We start from the raw sequence: 16,806 nt of genomic DNA on the forward strand, positions 1-16,806 counted from the left end.
ATGTTATTTTCTTCATCCTTAGGCATAGAAACAGATACATCTAAGACATCATCAATCAAAATATTTATTGATTCCATAACACGTTGAGTGCATTTGTTATACACATGATAGGCCTTACTTTTTGTAGAGTACCATAAAACTATGCCTTCATCAAATTTAGAGTCCCATTTCTTCCTTGGATCACTGTTAATCAAAATATAACACGTACTACCAAATATATGGAAATATTTGACATTGGGTTTCCTTCCCCTCAATATTTCATAAGTTCTGTTGGAGGAACCTGGACGTAAGACAACATGATTGTGGATGTGACCATGTAGTATTCATTGCTCTAGCCCAAAAGTGAAGGGGCAGATATTTAGCATGGAGCATGACTCTAGTCATCTCTTGAAAACTACAAATTTTTCATTCCACAACCCCATTCTGCTGAGGAGTAATGAGGGTAGAGAATTCATGATGAATACTAGCAGAAGTGTAGAATTCTATTAACTGAGGTTTTTCAAATTTGGTACCATGTTCACTTCTAATGCGAACAACTTTCAGATTCTTCTCTCTTTGGATTTGAAGACAATATGCTTGGAAGACAGTGAAGGTTTCAGACTTGTTACAAAGAAAGCACACCAATGTGTATCTGAAGTAGTCATCAATACATATAAGAACATACCGTTTTCCGCCAAGATTCTCGGTTTGCTTAAGACACATGAGATACAAATGAAGTAGTTCTAGAATACGATTGGATCAAGTATGAAGGATTTTTTATGAGGCACATGAACTTGTTTAGTTATCTCACTATCACCACAAATAGTTCTATTTGCAGCTTACATTGGAGGAAGTGTTCGAGGTTGCCGGACCCTAAACAAAAAAAATTTATGAATCACTCCCAAAAGCATATAGCTAGTGGGAACATGTCGTTTTTACATAGAATCTTAAGATGTTAAAGCTTATTGATGAATTCTAGTGGTCACAAAGGAGGGGGTTTTGAGTTGTCTTCGTTGAAGTTGAATTTAAATAACATGATTATAAAAGTGTAATTAAAAGAGATGTCTCGGTTGGATTAAAAGCCTAGCTTAGGGATTTCAGAATTCACTCATTTGCTTGATTTTTCATTAAATTCAAAAGATTGTGTGCATGCTCAATTAAACTCTTGGCTTGTTAGCTTGACTAAAGATCAAAACCAACGTCGTATGGAACTAACAATTTTTTTTTTAATTAGTATAGATGCTCAATTAACTAATTCTGAAAGAGGCCTAATCAGTTAAAACACCAAATTAAGCTTAGGTAATCAAGCCAAGTTCATTAGCAATCGAGAAAGCCCTAAATGACTAACAATTTGATTCTTAAACAATTAGTCATGCAATATAACATATGTATTGTCTTAGACAGCCTACAGTTTACATACAAGCATGCTTTAATTTGTGCCATATTGAGATTCATACACAAGTATGCATTCTTCTCTAGCAAAGCAAGGAAAAGATAATTGGTGATTAAGCCACAATAATTTCTAAGCATAGATGGTAAAATACATAAAAAATCCATAGAAATCAGCATTAAACCATGTAATAGAAGTTATTACAACCAAATTAAAACGAGTTTCATGCAAATCCTAAGCTAGAAGTACTTACCTTAGCAACACATATCGTGCCAAGATGATGTCCAAATGTAAATAAATGAAAAACACAAAGTCAATGCTAGAAGAAGATTGAAAATAAATTTTCGAATAAGTTGAGGCTAGAAAGGACCCAAATTTTGTTATCTAGTGGATCTTGTAAGATCAAATTGCTATGTCAAAACATTCCTGAGTTCAGTTAGACAACTCCTTTTCATCAACAATCTTTCTTTGAATCATATATTTCCACAAGCTGACTTCTAACTCAGTGTGAATGGACATGCCATCTAAACGAATAGAAGACACGTTCAAGGAAACAAGTCTAGAGGTGGCAGCTTCTTTCCACAGGTTCTAATAGAAGCACGGGTAGCTCGGCTACGAGGAGAATTATTATCATCAGATGGTTTCAAAACACTGTCCTCAGGAGAATTAGAAATATCCTCAAACTTTTTTTGATCAATCTCATACCCGAATTTCTGAGAGGAATCATCACCACCACTTTTAACAACTTCATATTTCTTGCTTGTAAGTTCTAACGAAGGTATATTATCATTTTAATCAGATTCCTCATCTTCCTAAAGAACATCTCCCTTCTCAATACTAGTTTTAGGAGACACATGATCAGCAGTTGGACCAACACCAACATCCACAACTTCACCAATGTAAGGTACCATAGGAACACTTTCCTTTCCACCGTCCTCAACCCCCTGATTAGCCATAGCAACTATCTCATGAGAGACACTAAACCCTCTTCAACAGGGTTTTTAATAACTCTATTCACATTTTCAGACACAATTTTAGGCTCATTGCAGATGGGTAAAGGAGACACAGAGACCAACATTTCAGAAACAACTTTGTCAACAAAATCATTTAAAGAATTAACATCAAAGTCAGATAGTAGTACATTTTCCACAGCATTCAAACCAAAGCCAGAAACAGTAAAAGTTAGATTATCTAAACCAAAAATAGGGTTTTTGTCAACTGTAGCCCTATCTTTAAACTCTCTATCTTATGTTTGTTTAGGGACAAACTCACTACCGAAAACCCTAGGGTTCCTAGGTAAAATGATGAATTCATGCATGCTTTTAAAAGAGCCATCGAAAGGGGAAGTTTCCTTTTCAAGATAAATTTCAATACCCTCACCAACCATATCAATCAAGGTAAGAGACAGTGTACTTAATTTTTTCCGTTCGTCTTGCTAGGTTGTCTGACACCCGAATGTCTATGTTTGGCCATTGGAGAAGGTACACCAAATTCACTTTTTGCAGTAGACAAGACACGAACACGAACACCATACTTGTTCATGAAAACAAGAGGAGCATCCTCTTCAACAACCTTTTTCTGTTTTGCTTTCTTCTTATAGTGCACCATCTTTTAATCGAACGTCTGTATGCTTGTTCTAATACTGACCATTAGGGGAAAAAATATACCAAGCACCAGTAAATAACCACTCGGAGATGGTTGAATACAAAAGACAAGCAAAAAATTGAAATAAGAACTGTCATGATTAGAATAAAAGTAATTCAAATTTGGAAGATAATTTGAAATCCAGGAACATTTAGACTTCTTCATCCAATTACAAATCGTAATTAATAAGATTTGATCATCTATCAACCATTCACCTTCCATGTTTGATTGGCCACAAAAATTTGAATGACAACCCAATACTGTAGTGCTAATCCTTCAGAATGCACAGCCTTAAGGCAACTCTTTAAGCCTCAAATCGATCAGCATCAAGAGGCTTGGTGAAGATGTGAGCTAATTGGTATTTCATGTTGACATGCTCTAATAAAATTTGCTTAGTTTCTACAAGATCACGATGTTGGGTTGCATGTCCCGAAACTCGTGGTTTGTAAAACATTAACCATATTCTATTTGCAATAAAGATGTTATATATTCAATAATATTGTTATTGAATGTGTGGGTTGCAATTATTAAACCTAAATCCAATAAACTAAGAACCCCTATGAATGAATACTTGAAATTTATGTGGAGACATAAAAGTGGATCACATTCGTGTTGTAGCCAAAACGGTCTATAATATAGGGATAAGGCTAGGTAACTTATCTTAAGGACACTATGGATGCGGCTCACTTTGTAATTGTTACAATAGTTGTAAAGTGTTACAAATGATGTGGTTCTAAATATTTCATGTGGAGACTAGTGAGGGGAGACATTTTATGCAATGAGTTTGCATAAGACTGGACCATGAAATAGTCACTATTACTTTATAACACCGTTCACTAATGAGACTGACTATTTCAATTCGATGACCTGGGTAACCAGATCGTAATCCTGAGCTAACTATGAACTTCTGTTTATTTGGGATTATCCTTTAATCTGCATGGGGTGAGAGCGGCTCAACATTGCCGACTCAATGGGCCTTCCATTTTAGGGGTAAGATCAGATGGATAGCTGGGAACATAGTCCTATAAGATGAAATTCATTCCTACCCAATTCTAAGAATAGTGGATAGGTTGTTCTTTTAAGTGCTGACTCTGGGTCTTGAACAAGGGGCTCCACCCTCTCTTTGGCTCGAGAGGGACTCGGTTTGTTGGTTGGATCACAAACTAATTGTTCATTAAAGAATCAGTGGGACTTAAGGAGCAAGATATAATTACAAGGGTAAAACGGTAATTTTGAACTAGGTGTAATTATGAACAACCTTTGAATGATCGACGTACTATCATGGTTAAATCAAATAGGCAGAAATATATCTATGGTGAGGAGAGTTCAACTATTAGGCTTTAGTGGAGTCTCCCAATAGTTAACGAATGTTGATTAATTGAGTTAATGAGATTAGACAGTTAATCTCGGATCATTGGAGCTCATGGTCTGTAGGTCGATTAGGTCCCCTGTTAGCTCATATCAGACTAAACATTAGAACAATACGATGAGAGAATTTGAAACGTTCAAAATTAGATTAGGAAATTATAATTAATTATATGTGATATAATTAACGTTTAATTACCTAACTAAACAAATTGGAGAGTCGTAAATATTTAAATTTGATTTAAATATTACATACATGAATAGGAACTCATGTTCGGAGTACGTATTTTATTAATTTAATATTTGATAGTAAATTAATTATTTAAAATTAATTATTTGAACTAATTCTATTTAAAATTTAAAAATTTATGAAATTAAATTTCTAAGAATCAAAATTCATTAAATTTTTTTTATGAAAATCAGTATTAAAATGACAAAATGGATTAAGATAGAAAGTAGAAAAATCTCACATTTTCCATGATCTATTACATCTAATCCATCTTGTTAGTGCTTTGATTAGTGTCATTATGTTATTAAATTCATTTGCATGTAATTCATCTAGAAATAAATGATTTTTAATTATTAAAATTTCATGCAAAATCAAAATGAAGACTGAATTTGTTCCTTCTCAACTTTTTCAACAAACTCTCTCCAATTCATCAAATTTTCCTCAAGTTTCTTCTTAATTTCAGTATGAAAACCCATTCAAGGCCTGAGAATAGGGTAAAGGCTCTTACGGTATTCAATTTCTTGAGTTTGTATTCATATTCCTTAGAGAATTTGGAGGAATTAAAAATTCTACAAAGGTTGTGTTCTAGAAATGCTATATTCATTATTTTTTGACCTTGCATGCTTTATATCTCAAATTAATAAAATTAGAGTGCTTTTGATTCAAATTACTTCTGCATGTTAAATGTTAACGCCTTCAATTGGTATTAGAGCAATTTTAATCACTCAATTTGCAATAATTTTGGCTTGGTGGGTGTTAATTCATATGATGAATGTTATGGTAACTGAAATGGATATATTACAGTTTTGACATCAACTTTTCCCTCCAATTCAGTTGTAATTGGCCCCTTTTTCATGGGCTTTAATATGTGAAAAAAGGGCTTGTAATTTTATTAGAGTCAATAGAGTTGAAAATAGGTTGTAATTTGAAGTTTTGGAGTAAGGAGCAATGGAATTTATAGTCGATTTTTGCTTTTGTGAAGTTGTCTCGTGACCCTCATTCAACAGCGTCACAATGTTGTTCTTCAGCAAGCCCAAATTCAGGGGAGTGCCATAGTGCTTATCAATAGCTTCTTCAACGTTTTAAGAAGTGAACGCGAGACCAGTGGTCCAACTAGACCGAGTTGGTTTGGTGCGAGGCAGTTCCAGTCGGTTTAGCCTCATGTGCTCTAGTTCAGCAAAATTTTAAGCCTTGGAAGTCCGAGTTAAGGGTTTTTCGGCTGGTTTGGGTCAATTCAAAGGGTTCAGGATCAGTTGAGAGTTGAAGCTGAGTTATTTATGTAATAATTTAGTTGTTTACTTGCTTAGGATGCCAAAACTTGTCCACTTCAATGTGTGTTTAATTAATTATGCACTATGAATGTATGTTTTAATTAAATTAAATCTTGTTTGTACATAAAGTATGCATGTAGATTTAAAATCCCAACATGGGAAAGCATATTGCATGTATTGAAAGTATGTTATACGTATTATAATATATATAGCATGCATGTGTAGGATTTCATGAGATTTAATATAAGTTGTTATATTAGATTATGGAATTTATGATGTATGTGATGGAGAATGTCTAAGTTATAATTGTTATTAACTTGAATTTATGGGCATACGTGAGTGATATGAGGATCGAGTCGATTCTTGAGTGTTGTTAACTTGATTTTATGAACATGTGTGAATGATGTGAGGTAATAAATGGTTTAACACTTAGATATCGTAGGTTAAATCCAGTATAAAACTTATACTTGGATAAAAACCAAGATTTAGGTTGTTTTAATTAGTCAGAATATACCTAAGTAAAAGTATGCCCAAACCATCTAAAACACTTCTGTGGAAGATTAACAATATATATGCTATATTAGTTTAAGCACTCATGTACCTAAGAGTTCACACCGTGAGATCCATGCTCGGCTTCATGATGTTATGAGGCAACTACTTCATTTGAAAAATGTTTGCATGAGTCAATAGCAAGGTAAATAGATGAAGTTGTTCATAGTAAGTGGAAGAAGGAAGTGTATCAACACATCCTACGGTCTCCTCCATTAGGTTGCACTGTGAGATTCCCATGTTCCACTTGCATGTCATTTTTAGGTCACCACCCATTCGAAAGGTTGTGACATGGGGATCGGAACACCGCAAACTCAAAAAATGGATAGGGTCTCTTAAGTCCATCTTCAGCATTGTCTACCCTTCGGTAGCTTGTTGATACCGATCTCTGGGATCTGAAAATGGTGGGTTACACTTACAAAAATTACTAAGTGTCAATAATTTCTTGACCAAAAAGCGATAACTAAATACAATAAGAAGAAGTGTTATTATGATATTAGTATTTAGTCAAGAATGTCTTAATTCAGTGAAGGAGTAATTGACTGCCCCTTGGTAGTGGTTATTCTGACTAATTGAAGTATCATTGCAAATTAATGAGATGTAAGTACCTTATTAATTTTTCTAAAACTCAATTGGATTTAGTAGCACTTCACAAATAGATTTTTTTTTTCAGCATGTCGAACTCTATTATACAACTACTCGTTTCTAACAAGTTTAACGAGGATAATTATTCAACATGGAAATCAAATATTAACACAATACTACTGATAAATGATTTAAGTTTTGTTTTAACAGAGGAATGTCCTTCAGTTCTTGGCTCGTCTACAAACCAAAATATTTGGGGTGCGTATGAAAAATGGGTAAGGGAAAATGAAAAAGCCCTAGCCTATATTTTAGCAAGCATATCTGATTTCTTGACTAAAAAACATGAGAGCATGGTCATCACTAAGGCGACCATGGATTCGTTACAGGCGATGTTCAGCAACCGTTTACATCTGTCAAGCACGATGCTCTTAAGTACGTTTACAACTGCCGCGTGAAGGAAGGAACCTCTATTAGAGAACATATTTTGGATATGATGATCCACTTGAATGTGGCAGAAGGAAACGGTGCTGTCATAGATGAAAAAAGTCAAAATTTCAACATGGAATCTCTTCCGAAGAGTTTTCTGCATTTTCAAATTAATCCAATGACAAATAAGATTTATTAATTCAGACTTACTCATCACTTATGAAGAGTAAGGAACATGAAGGAGAAGCAAATGTTGTTATGTTCAAAAAGATCCAAAAGGGATCATCCTCAAAAACAAAGTTTGGACCTTCTACTTCACAGAATAAAAGTATTCCAATGAAGAAAAAAGGACAAGGGAAAAATAGGGCTCATGCAAAGAAGAACAAGGTAAAAGTTGCAAAAGGTAAATGGTACCGCTACAATGAAGGTGGGCACTGGAAGAGAAACTATCCAAAATACCTTGCTGAGAGGAAAGTTGAGAAAGCAACACAAGGTAAATATGATTTACTTGTCGTTGAAACATGTTTACTAGAGAATAATTCTCATATGACCTGGATATTATATTCAAGCATTGCTCACCATATTTACACTTTTATTCAGGAAACTAGTTCCTGGAGACAACTTGCAGAGGGTGAGATGACTTTCAAGGGCGGAACAGGATATGTCATCCCAGCCAATGCAGTGGGAGATCTACAGTTGTTTTTTGGAGATAGACAATTTTTACTTGAAAATGTATTTTATGTACCAAATATGAGAAGGAACTTAATATCTATCTCTTGTTTGTTAGAACAGTTGTACAAAGTTTCTTATGAAGTCAATGAAATGTTCATTAGTTCAAGAGGTGTTCAAATATGTTCTGCAAAGTTTGAAAATAACTTATATATGTTAAAATAGATGGAGACAAAAGCTATTTTCAATATAGAGATATTTAAAACAATTTAAACTCAAAATAAAAGGTGAAAGTTTTCTCTTAATATCTATCTTGGGCACTTAAGACTTAGACATATTAATCTCAATAGGATTGAGAGATTGGTCAAGAGTGCATTACTAAGTTAGTTAGAAGACAACTCTTTACCTCCATGTGAATCTTGTCTTCAAAAAATCTTTGACAAGAAAAGGTCTTAGAGCCAAATAACCCTTAGAAATCATGCATTCAAATCTTTACGGTCCGATGAATGTCAAAGCATGAAGAGGGTATGAATATTTCATCAATTTTATTGATAATTATTCAAGGTATGGCTATATGTACCGAACGCATCATAAGTCTGAAACCCTTGAAAAGTTTAAGGAGTATAAGGCAGAGGTTGAGAATTTATTGGGTAAAACAATCAAAACAATCGAGGTGGTGAGTATATGGACTTGAATTTTAAAGACTATTTGATAGATCATGGAATCTAGTCCCAACTTACAGCACCCGGTACATCTCAATACAATGGTGTATTGGAGAGGAGAAATAGAACCCTATTAAACATGGTTCATTTAATGATGAGTTATGCTCAGTTGTCAAATTCATGTTGGGGATATGCAGTAGAGACTGTTGGATACATTTTGAACATGGTTCATTCCAGAAGTGTTTCAGAAACATCTTATGAATTATAGAGATTGTGTAAAGTTAGTTTACGTCACTTCAGAATTTGGCGATGCCTCACACACATGTTGGTGCAAAATCCAAAGAAGTTAGAACATCATTCAAAACTATGCCTATTCGTAAGATACCCCAAAGAAATAAAAGGTGGTCTATGTTATGATCCTCAAGATGACAAAGTATTTGTGTCAACAAATGCCATATTTTTAGAGGAAAACCACATCAGGAATCATCAACCTCGTAGTAAGCTAGTATTGAAGGAAATTTCCAAAGAAGCTATAGATAGACCAACAAGAGTTGTTGATGAGGCTGATCCTTCAACAAGAATTGTTGATAGAGCTGGTACATCTGGTCAGTCACATCCTTTTCAAGGGTTAAGAGAGCCTCGACGTAGTGGGAGGATTGTTCAATAGCTTGATCATTACATGACTTTAACAAAAACTTAAGTCATCATAACTAAGAGAGGGGTGGACTATGAAGAAACCTTCTCTCCAATTGCCATGCTAAAGTCGATGAGGATACCTTTGTCTATAGCTATTTTTTATGATTATAAGATTAAACAAATAGATGTCAAGACAGCCTTTCTGAATAGCCATCTTTAGGAGAGTATCTATATGGCTTAACCAGAGGGGTTCATTGAATAGGGTCAAGAACAAAATATTTTCAAGGTAAAACGATCCATTCTGGGTTAAAACAAGCGTCCAGATCCTAGAATATAAGATTTGACATTGTGATCAAAATATTATGGCTTTGAACAAAACATTAACAAACCTAATGTTTACAAGAAGATTGTCATCAAAATTGTAGCATTCTTAATATTGTATGTTGATGACATCTTACTCGTCAGGAATAGTGTAGGATTCTTGGCTGAGGTTAAGAAATTGCTAGCAAGTCAATTCCAAATTAAAGATTTGGGAGAAGCTTAGTATATTTTTGGAATCCAAATCGTTTGGAATCACAAGAACATAACGCTAGGCTTATCAAATGCATTAAGACAAGATGTTTTCTAGTATAAAATGCCAAATTCTTAGAGGGGTTTGCTAACTTTCAGGCATGGAATTCATCTGTTAAAGGAATAGTGTCCTAAGATACCTCAAGAAGTTAAAGATATGAAACGTATTCTCTATGCATCAGCAGTTGGTAGTATGATGTATGCCATTTTATGTACACGACCTGGCATATGCAATGTAGTGAGAATCGTCAGCAAGTTTCAGTCGAATCTTGGATATGATCATTGGACTGCCGTTAAAAGTATCCTTAAGTATCTTCAGAGGACAAGGGACTATATGCTTGTGTGTAGCAAGTATCTGATCCTTGTAGGATATACTGACTCTAATTTTCAGATCGATGTAGATTCAAGAAAATCAACTTCGGGATCAATGTTCATTCTAAAAGAAGGAGCTATAGCTTAGAGGAGTATAAAACAAATTCCAAAGAATATGTGGCTGCATACAAAGCGATAAAGGAAGAAGTATGGTTTTGAATGTTCCTAACAAATTTGGAAGTGGTTTCAAATATGCATCTTCCTATCACCCTCTGTTGTGATAACAGTGGAGCAGTTGTAAATTCGAAAGAACCCAAAAGCCATAAGCGTGGTAAACACATTGAATGCAAATACCATCTCATCAGGGATATAGTACATTAAGAAGATGTGATCATCAAGTAGATAGCCTCTGAAGACAACTTAGTTGCTCTATTTACAAAGGCCCTCTCGGCTAAAGTGTTTGAGGGTCACCTAATGAGTCTAGGACTATGGGTTATGTAAATCTAGGGCAAGTGGGAGAAATCATGGGTATGAGATGCCATAGTTTATTGAATTTATTTTCTTTCTCTCACACTGAACATTATATATGTAATCCACTGGAGTTTCAGTCCAAGTGGGAGTTTTTTGGGTTTTATGTCCTAAAATTCGTGGTCTTTAAAACATTAAACATATTCCATTTTCAATAACGATGTTATTTATTAAATAAAATTGTTATTGAATGTGTGAATTGCACTTATTAAACCTAAATCCAATAAACTGAGAATTCCTAGCTATAGAATGAATACTTGAACTTTATTTGGAGACATAAAAGTGGATCAAGTTTGACTAGTAGCCAAAACGACCTATAGTATAAGGATAAGGCTGGTTACCTTATCTTGAGGACACTATGAATGCGACTGTAATTGTTGCAATAGTTGTAAAGTGTTACAAACGATGTGATCCTAAATCGTTCACGTGGAAACATACGAGTGGGGGCATCCTATACAATGAGTTTGTATAAGACTAGATCACGAAATAGTCACTATTACTTTATAACACTGTTTACTGATGAGTTTGACTATTTCAATTTGATGACCTACATAACTCAATCTTAATCATGAGCTAACTATGAATTATTGTTTATTCAGGATTATCCTTTAATCTGCATGGGTGAGAATGGCTCAACATTTCCGACTCAATAAACCTTCCATTTTAGATTTAAAACTAGATAGATAGCTAGAGACATAGTCCTCCAAGATAGAATTTGCTCCTACCCGATTCTAGGGATAGTAGGTAGGTTGTTCTCTTAAGTGCTGACTCTAGGTCTTGAACAAAGGGTCTTGCCCTCTCATTAGCCTAAGAGGGACTTTGTTTGTCCGTTAGACTACAAACCATTTGTGGGACTTAAAGAGCAAGATTACGGGGGTACAACGGTAAGTTTGACTAAGCTGTAATTATGAACAACCTATGAAGGATCGACTTACTAATCATGGTTAAATCAAGTGGACATAAATATATCTACAGCGAGGAGAGTGCAGCTACTGAGCTTTAGTAGAGTGTTTGGATAGTTAACGAATGTTGGTTAATTGGTTTAACGAGATTAGCCAGTTAATCTCGAATTGTTGGAGCTCATGATCTGTAGGTTCATTAGGTCTTCCTACTAATCATATCGGACTAAACCTTGGAACAGTATGATGAGAGAATTTGAAACGTTCAAATTCAGATTAGATAATTGTAATTAATTATATGTGATATAATTAATGTTTAATTATCGAATTAAACAAATTGGAGAGTTGTAAATATCTAAATTTAATTTAAATATTACATACATTAATAGGGACTCAGTTTTGGAGTAGGTGTTTTATTAATTTAATATTTGATATTAAATTAATTAAACTAATTAAATTATTCAATTAATTATTTAAAATTACTTATTTGAATTAATTTTATTTAAAATTTAAATTTGTATTTATGAAATTCATTTTCTTAAAACGAAAATTCATTTTAATGTTTTTAATGAAAATCAATATTAAAATGACAAAAAAAAAAAAAAAAAAGGATTAAGATGGAAAGTGGAAAAATCTCACATTTTTCATTACCACCTTATTAGTACTTTGGGTGGTGTCATTATGTGATTAAATTCATTTGCATGCAATTCACCTATAAATAGATGATTTTTAATTTGATTAAAATTTCATGCAAAATCAAAATTAAGAAGGAATTTTTTCTTTCTCAAATTTTCACCAAACTCTCTCCAATTCTTCAAATTCCTCTCAAGTCTCTTCGTAATTTGGGTCCCACATGTAAAATTCCGACCTAGATTAAACCCTGATCAAGTAGCCACATGAGTTAAGAAGTTAAAAACAAGAGAATGCTAGGCTAAGGAAGCTAAAATTTACTAGGTGTTTAAGTTATGCTTTAAAGGAGATTGAATTGCCAATGAAAAATTCTAAGTGTGTGGACCTTTTTTTTGAAACCTAACAAGGTGAAGTTAGAATTTTGGATATGTATCCAACTATGCAGTTGAAGTTGGGAGTTAGAACCAAGGCATAGTGAAGAATAGAGAGATTGGACTAAGTATTTGAGGTATGCTCTGGGCTTCAAAATGCTTTAAAGCATAAGTTGACCTAAACAGAGTAAAATTGGGCTAAGTGTTGGAAACTACCTAAGTAGGACTCATACTAGGACCCTCTTAGACGCATGATGAGCCTTTCTTGGGTACCTAGGGTTAAGGGAATGCATAAAAGAATAAAGGGTTGTGTGGAACAAACCATGTGTTGAGATTGGCAAAAATCAAGAGAAGGGAATAGGTGTGGATGCATGATATATTCAAAGCAAAAATTTGGCTAAGTGTTTGGGGGAAAAGAGGACTCATAGTCCATATAGTGAGGGGAAAGTTAACAAAGTACTAAGTATGTAAGAAGTAAGAGCTTAAGCCTGGGTATGCTAACCTATGTTGAAGGCATAGTTGGAGTTGTGGAAGTTTCAAATGCATACCAAGGGTAAGTGAACACATAGGAATAGTAAGGATAGTGGATTTTTTGCTAAGTGCTGGAAAAGAGAGCTCAACTCATAGCTCAATTGAGAAAACCTTAAACCTACCCTACCATGTGAACGTATGCCATGAAATTTTTTGCATAGGTGAACGTATGGGGGGAGCTATAGGTGTTCTAACCTAAGTATGGAGGCAAGTTAGTAGCATCAAAGAGGAGCCATGCGTCCAAGCCAAGGATCATGCATTGGGAACAAGTTTCTTGGAAGACTAGCTTAAGTTGACAACAAAGTATATTATGTGGCTTGACTTAATAGAATTTTGACCAAGTCTAAGTAGGAGGTGGACGTCTAAGGACCAAACTAGGGCATGAGATTGACACCAAAGAGGACCCATGCATTGGACAAGCTAAGGGAAGACACCTGAGGATAACATGCAAGTAGAAGGTGGCCTATATGTGGAACTAGGAGAAGGGATGTAAGCTTTAGAGATGACACCTCCAAGAAGCCTATGCGTTGGCCACCCCAGGTTGAAGACAAGAAAACCCTCAATGCAAGAAAAGTGTCAAGCTGTGGATGAGTTAGAGTGCCTAGAAATACCTTGAAGGAGGGACCTCATTTGCATCACGAAATTCCTTCTTCCGCTTAAGGGAAGACACCTGAGGATAACATGCAAGTAGAAGGTGGCCTATATGTGGAACTAGGAGAAAGGATGTAAGCTTTAGAGATGACACCTCCAAGAAGCCTATGCGTTGGCCACCCCAGGTTGAAGACAAGAAAACCCTCCATGCAAGCAAAGTGTCAAGCTGTGGATGAGTTAGAGTGCCTAGAAATACCTTGAAGGAGGGACCTCATTTGCATCACGAAATTCCTTCTTCCACTTAAGGGAAGACACCTGAGGATAACATGCAAGTAGAAGGTGGCCTATATGTGGAACTAGGAGAAGGGATGTAAGCTTTGGAGATGACACCTCCAAGAAGCCTATGCGTTGGCCACCCCAGGTTGAAGACAAGAAGACCCTCCATGTAAGCAAAGTGTCAAGCTGTGGATAAGTTAGAGTGCCTAGAAATACCTTGAAGGAGGGACCTCATTTGCATCACGAAATTCCTTCTTCCACTTAAGGGGTAAGAGTGAGATGAGAGTAGAACCTGAAGGAGGAAGGGGAGGCTAAGCATCCAAAAGACCCAACCAGGCATTGGACCCCTCAGAGCCAGGTGTTGAAACCCTGTTTAGGCATTGGTAAGGTGGGCCAACCATCCAAGCCTTGTCAGCAGAAGGGCAACCTTGCGTCCAAAACAATATTGGTTCATTAGGAAGCTTAGTTCTCACCTCTTGGGGTTAGTAAGATGAAGTTTGAATCAAAAAGGTATTCTAATGTTAATTTAGCCTTAACTTTAATATTATAAGTTGAGTATAAATCCTTACAGGCTTGGGAATTTCAGACGGAGGAAGAGTAGTTACTGATTGAGAGTGAGTAACTGTTTTTAAAAGAAAGTCTTGATTTAGAAAATTTTTAAAGATTTTGTTTTTATGCTTTGATAATTGGAACTCTAGTTTGAATGCTTAAGCTATGATTTCCAAAGAAGTTTCATAATTATGAAACGTAGTACCAAGAAGAGAGCTCTACGTGCACATATGATGAGTGTTATGTGTTGAGTTGGTTCCACATTAGTACTAAGACTGAGTGTGTTGAGTTGATTCCACCTTAGTAATCAAAGGTGTGAGTATGGTTCCACATTATTAACCAGGAGTATGGAGTTGGTCTACCCCATTAATGTTGGAGTACAGGTTTGAAGTATGATTATCTCATGTTTAGTAATATGCTTACAGTTTTATCACATGTTAGTTATTATTTCCATAATGTTTTGAATAATGAGTTTATTTAAGAAAGTCACTCACTAAGCTTGTCGACTTACGCTTTCAAAATTTTTTTCCCTTCCCAGGTAGCCACACGAGGAGTTCCAGATATCGGTCCTAAATTGCCACAAAAGGTTAAGATATGCCATATACCAAAGAACCCTATTAGAAGGTTGCTTATTATTTTCTTCTGTCTGCTTATAACTATCTGAGATGCGACACATGAGTACTCGACCTCAGACTAGAGGACTTGTTAGAAGGAGTGTTAGGAACATTAGTGTTAACAAGCACTGTTAAGGAGGAGTCTTCTTTAGTTGTAGAGGAGGAATCAAACGAGGCAACATCATCATCAATCACAACGTTAATGGAGTCCATGACAGGCGAGTACGTTTATTGAAAACATAGTAGGCCTTTGAGGAATACCCAAGAAAGAATCCTTCATTTGACTTTTGAGTCCCATTTCCTCCTTGTTTCTCTGTAAAACATGATATAACATGTATGACCAAAGATGTGAAAATACTTTATATTCGGTTTTCTTCCTCTCCATAGCTCATAGATAATACTTGCACAAAATTGCAAAACAATCCTATTATGGATATGACAGACTGTGTTCAGAGCCTTTGCCCAAAATTGAATTGGTACTCGATTAGCATGCAACATCTCACAAGTCATTTCTTGAAGAGTCATGTTTTTCCTTTCAACAACTCCATTCTACTGGGGTGTTATAGAAGTTGAAAATTCATGGTGAATTCCATCACTCTGGCAGAAATTAGCAAACTTCTCGAATAGAGAATCTGAATTTGGACAACATTTACCTCTTTTTCACGTTGTAATTGAAGATAAAGAATTTGAAACATAGAAAATGTGTCAGTTTAATCTTGAAGAAAGAAGACTCAGATGTATCTAGAGAAGTCATCCACAACAACTAAGACATCTCGTCTTCCTTCAAACTTTTCTATCTGAATAGGACCCATAAGATCCATATGTACAAGTATTAGAAGTCGAGATGACCTAGAATAACATGTTTGCCTATGAGGAGCATAAGAATGTTACCCAGCTTGACAGTGTCTGCATATAATTCCAAGAGATACTGAAAAGGGGGAAGACCAGTTATAGCTTTCTTGCTGAGAGATTTTTGAAGGATCTTCATGCTTATATATCCAAGGCATTTGTGCCATAGGTTGGCTTCATCTTTCCTCGAGAGATGACAAACCTGTAGAGAATTTTGAGGACTCCATAAAGTAATTATCATATGAGCGTTTACCTATCACAACAAGAGCCTTGACATCATCTGTAACAAGATATTTGTCTTTGGTGAAACTTACGTCCAGACCTTGGTCACAAAGTTGACTGATGCTAATGAGATTGATAATAAGTCCCTCAACCAACATTACATCATTCAATTTTGGATGTCTTGGATAATTTAGATTTCCCTTTCCAACGATCTTACCATACACACCATCACCAAAAGTAACTTTTCCTGAGCTAATATATTTGAAATTAGATAAATACCTCTTTTCACCAGTCATATGACGTGAGCTATCACTATCAGAGTACCAATTGCCTTTGGCTGATGATCTGAGGAAAGTGAAGACAACACTGCATCTGTTCTGAGTGATATTTTCTCTCCACACCTATTTCATCATACTTTGTCTAGGTCTATAATTTTGGGGATAGCAAGCAATCTTCTTG

This window comes from Benincasa hispida, chromosome 7 (genome assembly GCF_009727055.1).
Source record: "Benincasa hispida cultivar B227 chromosome 7, ASM972705v1, whole genome shotgun sequence".
In the NCBI taxonomy this organism is placed as follows: domain Eukaryota; kingdom Viridiplantae; phylum Streptophyta; class Magnoliopsida; order Cucurbitales; family Cucurbitaceae; genus Benincasa; species Benincasa hispida.